The sequence below is a fragment of the Daktulosphaira vitifoliae genome, unplaced genomic scaffold (assembly GCF_025091365.1).
Source record: "Daktulosphaira vitifoliae isolate Bord-2020 unplaced genomic scaffold, ASM2509136v1 Scaffold_1, whole genome shotgun sequence".
Classification (NCBI taxonomy): Eukaryota; Metazoa; Arthropoda; class Insecta; order Hemiptera; family Phylloxeridae; genus Daktulosphaira; species Daktulosphaira vitifoliae.
The window spans coordinates 49,413,390-49,425,786 of NW_026099572.1; the positions used below are offsets into that span (position 1 = coordinate 49,413,390).

Sequence of the window (12,397 nt, forward strand, 5' to 3'; positions counted from 1 at the left end):
TTTTATAAATTGAATTTATGTCTATTATATAAAAAAAATGTCTGAGTTTGATTATATGTTTATTATACAAAATTTTTTTTAGATNTAACTCTATATATCTCATAATAAACAATAAAAATTTGTTTATATATATATATATACAGGGTGTTCAGTAAGTCAGGAAACGGGTTTCTATTGTTCTCATTGTTACAAATAATGAAACAATAGAAACCCGTTTCCTGACTTACTGAACACCCTGTATATATATATATATATATATGTACTATTATATCTTTTTATTTTTTTTTTGTTGTTATGTGGCCGCCAACATGTATACTGAGCATAGGTAAATTCAGTGTACGTTCCACCGCTGGACCATCAGCGACGCGCTCCAAGTCACAAGTTTGTTTAAATAATTTTTTTTAAGTTTTAATTATACCAACAAAAAAAAAACTAAAATGTGTGTAATAATTACTCATTCTTGTTTAAATTCAATGTTCATTATGTAGATTTCAATATTAAATATATCAAACAAATTATATAAAAGTGATCATTCGATTTATTACGATTAATAATCCCACTCTACGGCATAATATATAAGTAAAATCAATTCATAGTGCCGGATGATAGTTGTTCAATGAAACAATGTAATCCCTTGAATTGGATACCAATATTTTTAAATAACAAAAATTAATTATCAATAGTTAAAGAAATTTGTATAATTCTTCTTAAAGAGTAGTCATTTTATTTTGAAAAAAAAATCAACAATTTTTGTTTTAGTAATTGTTTTATATTCCACCAGTAGTAATACTTATTATTTTACATTATGAGGATTAGTAGTGTAAGGATTTCAAACATTATGACGCGTAAGATTATCCGTATTCTCCAGTTCCTAAATGAAAAATTAAGTAATTAGTTTTAAAAAAATTAATTATTTNCTCCAGTTCCTAAATGAAAAATTAAGTAATTAGTTTTAAAAAAATTAATTATTTTAAATAAATTTAATTACTTGTTTATCATTATTATTATTTTTTTATAAATTTTTACATTGCTTGTATTATGAATAAGAAAAAAACAACCTAGTATAATAGAGATGTAGCTAGTTGGGACAAGTAAAGATGATATTTAACAATGGTTAACGATCATNTATTATAAAAGAATTAATAATAATTTTAGTAATTAAATTTAGTATGAAATTGATATTCAATATTTTAATATTATAATTTTTACGGTGATATTATAAAAATAATAAATTCTTATTTTATTATTTAAGGTTAAAGCAAACTTAGCCTTAAATTATCATATTACTTCATTAATTTTTTTCAAAATAACGCATCAAACACAGGTAATTAGTACATATCAATAATTATTGTTTAATATGTCAAACTAATTACGCAACCTACTTATTAAAAATTAGTCTTATGAATACTACAACTAAAATTATACCCAAAATGGAAATTTGGTGAAATTTTGGATTCAGTAATTATTGTCTAATATGTTAAACTAATTACGCAACCTACTTATTAAAAATTAGTCTTATGAATACTGTCTATAATGTGATACACAAAATATCAATAACTTATAGAATTTTGTGTAAAATTTTGGATTCTGAAATTATTTTTTTATAGTAGATAAATGTTTTATTTTTCAATAATAACGTGTGTTTAAAGAACCTAATTAAAAATGAAGTGTTTTTTTTTTTTTGTTAAAATTGTTAAAATTTACTTTGACGGGTGAATTCTAATAGTAGAACAATAATTTGTACCGGCAATAATTGTCGGGAAAAATTATTCTTTTTTGAAAATTGTAATACCCATCGAGAATTTTCATTTTGTATAGATAAAAGTTCTCAGATGTTTCAAAATGTTTTTAAAAATTGAGTTGAACCTTTTTTTTTTCATGTGTGACTGGTCTCTTTTAAACTTCTCTTTCTATACTTGGGTTTTTTTATTAAATTTTCGTAAAACTATACCAAAATAAAGCTCTTTATCTCTTGTATACCTTATTAATTATTCATTAGGATAAGTATTTTTAAAAAAGTTGTATTCGTTTTAAAATGAAGAAAATAAATTTTGAAACTTCCATAATTTACGGTAGCGTAATTTTGAGATATTGTTTTTAACTTGTAAATTTGAGGGTTTTTTTTCCAGTTTTCAGTGACAATAGGTTTAACTATATTAATGTCGACTTTTATTAGTGGTATGTATATTAGTCATTAAATTCGGTCTAGTAATAGGATGCGTGAGTTAACCTTTTTTTTTTTTGGCACAATGGTGTCAATAACTCATTATTAAATGTTTATAATGCGATTATCCTCAAATTCATTCCTCCACGATAGTAATTATTTAATTGCAAATGAACGTTATATTTGTGTTCGGATAGACATTGTATTTATGAAAATCGAACTGATAACATCTATAAGAAGTTGAATGTATAACTATCTAACACTTTTGAAAATATGACATTGCATACTGGTAAAAAAATTTCAAGTGAAATAATTAATGTGTAATCAATTGCACATAGACGTTGAAGTGTAATGTTAAGTTTAAAAGTTTATATAGTACACAGAAGAAATATTAATCATTTTGCATACAGAATGCAAAACACAGTCTCCCAGATTAGTAATTGTGGCACTGCCCTACAAAATTTATTTCGATATCATATCGAACTATTGATATTTTTTCTTCACAATAGTTACCTCTTTATTTTCTTTATTCGTACATTTGGTGCATAGATTAGAATTATGTTTTACGGCAGTATGACAATTTCGACACATTGGTTTAGTACATTTCACATCATTGTATTTCATTGTTTTATTTGTTTTGTCGCAAACATGGCAATCCTCTAAAATTAAAGTATAAATAATTTCAAGTATCAATATTTCTTAAATAAATTCTTTCTGTAGAGTGATTTTGAGAATATCCAATTTAGATAGAAATAATTATTATCTTTTATCGTAGATGACTTTTTTTATGGTTGTCTAAATTTCATTTACTATAGTTTTTTTTTAGATTCATTTATATTTATATATGTATTTGCTAAATATACTATGAGAAAAATTAAATTTTCAACTATCCAATTCGTTTTAATTTACCTTACTTTATCTTAATATAATTAAAAAAATTTAACAAAAAACTTCTTTTCAAATAAATAAATCTAATAATATGGAAAAAATCGGGTTTGCTATTTGAAAATCGAAATTTTATACGAGTATAATTAATAATAGAAAATTAATTTTTCATGTAAAACAGCTAAAAAACAAAAACCATTATAGTTAAAAAAATAAAATATTAATAATATGGCTATAATATTTTTGAAGAATTTTTTAAGGCATAGTAAGGAATAAACTGTATAGTCAATAACAAATTTAAATGTATAATTAATAGCATATCATTTTATTAATATTTTTTAAATGTGATTAGTAATTAGTGTGTGTTTAAATTGATATAGGTAACATTGTTTTATATATCCGCGAATTTTTATTAATTTTTGTGACTTTTTTAATTAAATATGTTTTAGTTTCAAATTAATATATTATAAATATATTTTTAATTTTAATTGATTTAATTTTAAAATCTAAATTTGATATAAATTTTGAGTATTAAGAATTTCTAGAAAAATTAGGAAGGGACGTTTTTTTTTTAATTAAAACTTTGATAGACCAGTATGAATAGAAATAGCAGATAGTAGCAGCTAATTTTCACCAAAATATTTTCAGTAATCAGTGATATATTTAATCGTTTAAAAGTTTTCAATATATAAATCATATTTTAAATATATCTATAATTCTGATTAGGGAAATATTGATAAGTAGGTGTTTTCATTGTTACATAGGAGCTTATGATAAAAGGAACGTCATTAATAAGTTATAAAACAATTGTTATATGTAGTATAGTGTATTTTTAATACCGCAAAGATTTAGTTTTTGTAATATTTTTATCATAATATGAGATTTAAATGATGTGACCTGTTGGCTGTTATTAGATAATAAAAAATAGTGAGATAAATAAAACATCAGGTCGTCAACATAATAGATGTGGTGAAGTAAGTATAGCCTAGATGCTAAATCACACAAAATAGAGATAGTTATGTTCACCAAGAGATGAATAGGAATTGATAGTTATAGCACACCTTCTCTGAATGGATAAGAAATTTGTTTTAATAAATATGATTGATTGATGATTAAATAAAAATGACGGCACTTTATAATCAATTTAATTTTGTTTTTTTTTTTAATTTGTTGTATGGGAATAAATTAATTTACAAAAATAAATTATAAATATGAGCATACTTTTGTGTGTATAGAATATACTCCGATTAAAAATTTTTAATTTTTTAAAATTCAAAAATATAATTTTTGGACACTTTTTTTTGATTTTGGATCTTAGTGGAAATATATAAAGTTGAAACGGATTACTATAGGAACCTGTAAACTAGAATAATTGTAAGGCAGATCTTTCACACGACTTGAAAAACTTACAGCTTAGATTAGCGTCGAAACAATGCACTGAAAAGGCTGTAACTGACCTACAGAATTGTATTGTTTTGGCATACAAAAAACTGTCCTTTGATAGAAAGAAAAGCTATATGACAGAGCGTAGCATGGTGGCGCTAGGACCAGAACCTTATACACATTTAAAAGAATTTTTTATTTAAATGTACGTTTTTAGGTTTCGAAACTACACATAGACAATTTTAAGATATAATTTTACTAACTAAGGTTTAAACGTTATGCACAAAATAATTTTAGAATTTTTTCTTTCCTTTTATATTATAAATTTACTTCAAACGAGGAATAAGCTTTTTCGAAGTATCAAGGTTAACAAGAGTGTAAATTGCCCGGCCCTATTTTTCATTTACAATTAGACAGGGGAAAATTCACAAATTTCCACCCCCAAATAACGCCCCTGCATATTGATTGTACAATATGTTCAAATATAAAAATAGAATAAAAATCTTAATAAAAGGATTTGTACAATTCATCCATAATAAAGATATTAATTTTGATGCAGATATTAATAAGTTAAATTTATTTATTACTCATAATTTTGTTATTTATTATATACTATTTCGTATCGGTAGATCAATAGATGTACTCATGTGGACCTATAATTAAAACAAAAAAATACATTAATATTATGGTAATTTTTATATGTAACAGGCCAAACTCAAAANAAGAAAAGCTATATGACAGAGCGTAGCATGGTGGCGCTAGGACCAGAACCTTATACACATTTAAAAGAATTTTTTATTTAAATGTACGTTTTTAGGTTTCGAAACTACACATAGACAATTTTAAGATATAAAAGTTTTATAAATCAATTAAGTATTTTTGAAATTTAATAATTATTATTTGACTCATGCTTAAAGTTTTTGATAGAATACTGATTACTAGAATAATATTTATTTATTCATTGGTGTGCTTTTTTTACAATCTACATAATTAATATAATTAATATAAACACTGATAATTTCTAACAAAAACTGTTTTGGCTTTTATCCTTTGTCAATATATTATTATAGTTTTGGCAAGTGTTACCCCTATTTCAGCAACATCATTTACAACTAACAAGTGTGATCAATTATTTTTGTTGTATAATTTTTGTTTTCATTCCAAATATCTGGATGAAACTTAAAAAATCATATTCTATTTGAAATTTAGAAAATAAGTTAAATGATTCTAAAGATGATACAATTGTAGAATAATTTTTTTTATACTTTGTGTTGAATCACTCGTGTTTTGTAGTTCTTAAGTTGCTTCAGACATTTAAATTTTTACATCTAAAGATATTCGGTCATAAAAAAAAACAATGTAAAATTTTCTGGTGAAAGATATCACAAAATTTTCATGTGGCAGCTTTTGAAATAATCGAATCTGAATAATCAATCAATAATTTTATTAAATTTAAATCATATGGCGATTCTATAGCATTAGGACCTTTTAATTATGTCGCAACGTATACTTTTACTAATAATATACAAATATATCTTAAAGAATTTTCTTCACGTAGTTTAAGTTTAAATTTTTTTCTAAATAAATACATTTTAAGTGAACAATTGGCTTTTGATATCCACTTCACAAGACTAAAAGCACCAGGGTACCGAAAAGTTATACCATTTGTGGGTGACGAGTCTAAAAATATAATTGTGAGCTCAAGAGAAACCTTATAATTAGAGCGCAGATTTATATTCTCTTAAAATACCTAAAATATGATGCTTATACTCTTTTACATTTATACAATATATTTATATATATATATTTTAACATCAAATATGTACTTGTATGCAAAAGAAATTTAACCTAAATAGGGTACAGAAATATATTAAAAATTTAACAAAATTAAAAATGTTGTAGTAGTACAAGGGCGGCGGTTCAATATATACCCGTGTTAGAAATGAAAACACGATATTTTTGAAAATTTTTTTATTTTTCAACATAATCCCCTTTTAAAAAAATACACTTTCCCAACGTTTCTGTCATTTTTTTAACCCGTCCAAAAAATAGGATTTGTCGAACTCTCCAAAATACTCATCTGTCTTGGCGATGGTTTCCTTGTTTAAGCTAATTTTTTTTTACACGAGCCATTTCATCATGTTAGAGAACAAGAAAAAGTCGTAGGGAGCCAGATCGGGGGGCACGGCAACAATTCATGCAAGTGACAACTCCGAATGAATGTTCTGGTGCGTTATCATGGTGAAATAGCATCGTTTTTTCGTTAAATTCGGCCGTGTCTCCTTCAATTTTTTGTTGAAGCGGTCCAATAACTCACTGTAGTGATCGTTCTTCCTTTTTTAAAAAAAAATCCACAAGTATGACGCTGTTTACATTCCAAACAATCGTCACCATGATTTTTCCGGGCCATGGCACCACCATCTTCACCATCATTGGAACAGATTCATCAGTAGAAATCCATTGTTTTGATTGCTTCTAGTATGTAATTATGAATCCAGGTTTTATCAACGGTGAAAACTTCTCCAACTGCAAGGTTTAATCCATCCTTTAAATAAATTGCTTTTTTGGATCGTTGTTTCGTCATTTTATTAAGTTAAAAGTTTGTAATCAAAGCAAATTAGTTAAATATACAAAAGGTAATTTGTTAATTTTAATAAAGTTCAAACACAAAACAATAACTCGTTATCACTAAGGGGAAACATGTGATAATTTTTGCAGTAACTAAATATCAATTATTCGGGTAGTAAAAAGTGTGTAATAGACAGTTAAACAACAATAAAAAACAGTGAAATAATAATTTTCGTACATCATTATAATTTTGTCAATCATCAAATTGTAGTAACATAGGGAAGTATCGTACGACGTATTCAAAAATGCTTTTTTATAAAATAGAAAAAAATCATCGCAGTGGTTAAAATGAACAAAATTTTTTAATTCCTTGATATATTTCATTAAATATATTTTTAATTAGTTATATGTGCAAAAATATGATTTTTTATGAATAATATACATTTATATGCAGAATAAAATTTTGTATTCCGATTCATTATACTGTGGTAATCGTTGACATATCTTGCTTTTGTAGTTGTGCACATAACCATTAAAAATATGTTTTTACAAAAAAATTGGCGCTCTTCTTATAACCATCTCGGCATTGTCAGATTTTTATTGTTTCCGTGCAAAATATAATAATTTTATTGCATTCATCTTTCAACATAGAATATGTATCAGTTATACCGCTGTCAAACATATTTGAATCAATGTTTGGTCAGTACTCTTGAAACCTTTTAAATAATGGTACACCAGAACCTGAAGTACTCAAATTAAGTTTTACTTCAAAAACGTTTCTTAAAACTACTTCTAATATGTATCTTCTATAGAGTAAGTAAAGAATATTATGACCTAATAAATTAGTTAAGAAAATATAAGCACCGTTAAATCAATCGGCATTTGATGCATTTGTATCACAGCAAAATGCATATATTTTACTTGTAACATCCCATTCGTTTAATATGTCATATATCACATGCGCTTGGTGTCCACCTGAACCACTTTCAAGCTTTAAAACACCAAGTAGTTGAGTTACTTCACCAAATGATACTAAAATAGTTAATCTATGTACTTTTACCATTCCAGATAAATCGAGGAGCATATTGCCATCCTAATGTTACACTAGGCTATCTTTGTTTAATAATTTATAAAATTTGTATTCATTTTCTTAGCCTATTTTTTTCGAAAATCTTTTTTTTCACTTTGTAAAGTTTTTCTATTAATATATAATTTTAAAATATCGTTACCTAGAGCTTCAGCAGTTGTGAAGATTATATGTATTGCGTCACGGTCGGTAAGTTTACATTTGTCTAATGCGATTAACAGATTATTAATTAAAAACTGCGAAGTACCTCTTGTCTGAAATTTTGACGGGCCTGTTGTTCTGAGCACTTCTCCTTTTTCTTCAACATTATTTATATTATAAATTGCATCAAGTGAACTTCCACTGGTGGATGACTTAAGCTCTATAGTTACATCTTAATTGAAAATAATGATTAAGAATACTAGGTTTTAAGATAAAAATTATTTTTGTTTCAACTTACGATTATTTATCTCAGAATAAGTACGTTTTTTTTTTAATTTTCATCAAAAATTTTTTTTTTTTAATAATTTATTATCAGTACACAATATTCAGGTTTGCCTACCTTTCTCTTTTTGCGTAAACAAAAATTGTTAATAGAAATCAATTCCAGCACATTCAAGTGGGATATATCGAACAAATCGTCTAGTTCTTCATTAAATTTATTAATATTTTTCATTGTATTTTAGTTAATCTCTTAGATGATTTATGCAGTTGTCTTAAAGTATGATACAATTTTTCGATTTTTAATATAAAATGTTGTTCAACTCGGCATGGAATTATAGCTTTTTGCCAATAGAAGCATGTTATTTTAATAGCCAATTTAGAACTCTAGTGTAATTTTAACTGCACATACCGTAAATTATAAAAAAGTACGCTTAGTATATGTCCGTTAGATGGTAACTTATTTCCAACTATTTGATTCTTAATACGCTCAACTAGATAAATCTCATAAATGTCATGTTCCCGTAAATTTTTTTAATGAAAAACTACAGTACTTATGATTATAAATTAACTTTGTAAGTAAATTGATTTAAAATTCGAAAAGAAATTCAATTTTATCAAATACTATAAGTAAAATAAGTTGAAATTAGTGATCTACAAGAGTAGATTTTGATTTTATTTTCTATGTTATATTTGCATTTTTATAAAAAAAATCCTTAGAATTCTTTGTAAAGTTCGAAGAAGTATCAAAAAAAATTTTAGAGGTACAAATTCTATTTTTTTACGGTCAAATAGTTTACTTTTGATAAAATTTGTCTGAAACTTTCTTATAGACAATTAGTAGATTTATTTATGTTATGTTCATTTTTACGGTAAGAGTATTATTTTTTGAATAATCTACAAAAAACTTAAAAAACCAACCCTTGAGTTCAACATTCAATTCTCTAGCGGCACGTGTTAGGGTTGATCAATCCTAGCCAAATTTCGTAAAACTAATTTTTTTTATGGTAAAACATGGTTGAATTAAAAAAAAAAAATTCTCCTATAAATAAGGGTCATCGTATTGACCATAATATGATCAACTGTAAACTCGAATAACAATTGGAAATAATAATAATCTCATAATATAAACATTTAATTAATGATTATATGAATAATGATACTAAGATTACAATTTCTTTACACTGTTACGAAAATATTAAATATGAAATAGATATTTCAAAATTAATGAAACAAAATATTTAAATAAATTTGTATGCAAAATGTTAGAAAAATATTGAAATTATTTTGTATTAATCTTTTTAGTAGTATTGAAATATTCCTTAAAATATATTTTTAGTATTAAGCATAACAATTGATGATTTTAACTGCAATATTTTTACTCACATAAACCTGCGAAAAAAATTAAAACTTAATGTTAAATAATAATAATAATAATAATACAAAAACTAAATTTTCATTAAATTATGGCACTAGACAATTTATTGGGTAAAAATATTTGGGTAGACTATTGTTAGGGGAAACAGGATTATTGTAGAATAATTCCTAGATCGATTTTGCTTTTTGTTATAGTAAAGAACAAGGAATATTTTTCACACCAAATAAGTATGTGTATCCATTTAACATCAATTGTTTTTAAAGTTGATTTCTAATAAATTTAATATAAGTACTACTTACAACATAACGGCTTGCTTTGAACTAGAAAAAAACAATTCTTACTCAATCAACCAAAATAATAACATTACGATAGCTTTATTAAATTAAATTTGGAATAATTGAATAGGATCTGTAACTGCTTAATTGTTATTAAACCAAACCTATTTGAAAGTATTAATTAGGGGTTGGGTAGGGTTGAGTTGACTAGGGTTTGGCCTGGCCTTGTGGATAGAAACGTATGTATCGGCCTGGGTTCGATCACCAAGGTGCAACAAGATTTTCTTGTGATTTTCTCATTAGTGGGTGTCTGGTCTCTTGTGCAAGCCGGCCATCATTAGCCTATCAAAGAACCATATTTGACCTCCTAACATGTGAAATAGAGCTACCACCCCCTGTGGCATGTTAAGTTCGGAAAATATAAGGACGTAAAACTAATAATTTTTTTTTTCAATTATTAATATGCTTAAGTCGGTAGACAAATAGTAAATATTTTTTTATTTTAAATATTAAGATTCGACAATTAAATTTTTACAATAGAGAAATAAAAGTACCTATTATTAGTATCTATATTTAACTTAAAATTTTCGAATGAGAAGTTTATTTACATGTATTTTGATCTTAATTTTATTCATATGTTACATATGAATAAAATTAATTTATTATAAATTGTTACAAACAATGAGAACAATAGAAACCCGTTTCCTGACTTACTGAACACCCTGTATATGAAGTGCATCTAATAAACGGAGAAAATTATTGATATTGGGTTACTTGTAATATTATTGCATGACATAAGGATTTTTAAGGGAAATACAAATTTTGATACAAATTGCGTATTCAATTACCCAACTTATATTATTATTGTATATCATAATTACCGTTCTAATATTGCATTACTATTTTATTATATTTTTAACCCCTGAGATTGCCCTCTATTCTAACTCTATTTTCTTGGCCAAATATACATCATCTGTTTTTTATTTATTACAAAATTTGGTATCATATGTATTTTTATACAACACTTAAAATAATGTTTATTAACTTTTTTGTACAAAAACGAAGTAAATTAAAGTAATAAATATATTTCACAATGATAAATCTCAAATTTGAACACAAAACATATGCCGGACAATTTTTAATGGCCAAAAATGTAATAGCCTACATACTTATTCATTAAAAAAAAATTCTGTTACAAAATGGGTCCTTGTATAACTTAGTTTTTTAACATTCTCATAAAATTATAACGATCATTCTCATAGAGTTATAATAAAATAAGATTATAATCAAGAAACACAAACAAAATATTTATTAAAATTACCTTGTAGTACAGTAAATACGATCATTAGTATGGATATTGATAGTGTTAAATGCTACAAAAAAAATAAAAATAAAAAGTAAGATATAACTGAAAAAAAGATCAAATTAAAAGTTTTTTTACGTACCATGACTGTTTTCCGTGAGTTATAGTTTAAAATAAAAATAAAATATTACTCCGATGAGTTAAAATTTATTTAAAGTCGTTTAAAAGTTTTAATGTTTAAAAAAAAAAATTAAAATTATATGTTGAAATTATGTGAATTTTGTAGGTCTTAAATACATTAAAAAAATTGCTCAAAAAAAAAAAAACTACACGTATTGATCTTGCTATTTTCTACCTTTATCAAATAAATAATAATTTACTATAATATTGCAAATAATAAATTAAATTAAATATGTATTGATTAAAATATCATTTTAAATAACANACTATAATATTGCAAATAATAAATTAAATTAAATATGTATTGATTAAAATATCATTTTAAATAACATAAAAATTCTTAATTTAAAGAAGAATTTTTAATTAAATATAGAAAAAAAACTTATATAGTGAGTCATGAAGATATGAAAAATTCAATAACTATTTAATCAATTATCACTTGGTTGTAATTTTTTTTAAACAGTTTTTGCATTTTTAGACTACGTTAATAGCACACTTTTTTATCAAGCAATTCTTTTCTTACAGAAAATTTTGATAGGTCAATAACAACTTTAGAATATGTACTTATTGAATTACAAGAATAGAGTTATAGGGTATATAGACAAGTTATTTACAGAGTGTTTCACTTACATAAAATGCTTAATTAATCATAAAATAAGAATAATATTCAAAATATTTTATTGGTATCTTTGAGTTCAATGTTTTTCTCAATATATCAATCATAGAGTATTATTTATGTTCATCCTTTATAACT

The 12,397-nt window shown here is 24.7% G+C and overlaps 1 protein-coding gene and 2 long non-coding RNA genes across 5 annotated transcripts in view; 1 reads left to right on the top strand and 2 right to left on the bottom strand.

Annotated features, from left to right (window-relative positions):
• LOC126896731 (uncharacterized) overlaps positions 1–12,397 on the top strand; it is a 395,864-nt gene that overhangs the window by 252,660 nt on the left and 130,807 nt on the right. The window lies entirely within an intron of this gene.
• LOC126896741 (uncharacterized) lies at positions 748–3,092 on the bottom strand. 2 transcript variants are annotated; one of them, XR_007701919.1, is made up of 3 exons: positions 3,074–3,092; positions 2,678–2,823; positions 748–871 (listed from the first exon to the last, which is right to left on the bottom strand). It is a non-coding gene; the product is annotated as an uncharacterized LOC126896741 (long non-coding RNA). The 2 variants fall into 2 exon arrangements; XR_007701918.1 differs by lacking the exon at positions 3,074–3,092 and having other exon boundaries at positions 2,678–3,067.
• On the bottom strand, positions 9,820–11,802 carry LOC126896742 (uncharacterized). Its single transcript, XR_007701920.1, has 4 exons — positions 11,606–11,802; positions 11,482–11,533; positions 10,185–10,205; positions 9,820–9,899 (listed from the first exon to the last, which is right to left on the bottom strand). It is a non-coding gene; the product is annotated as an uncharacterized LOC126896742 (long non-coding RNA).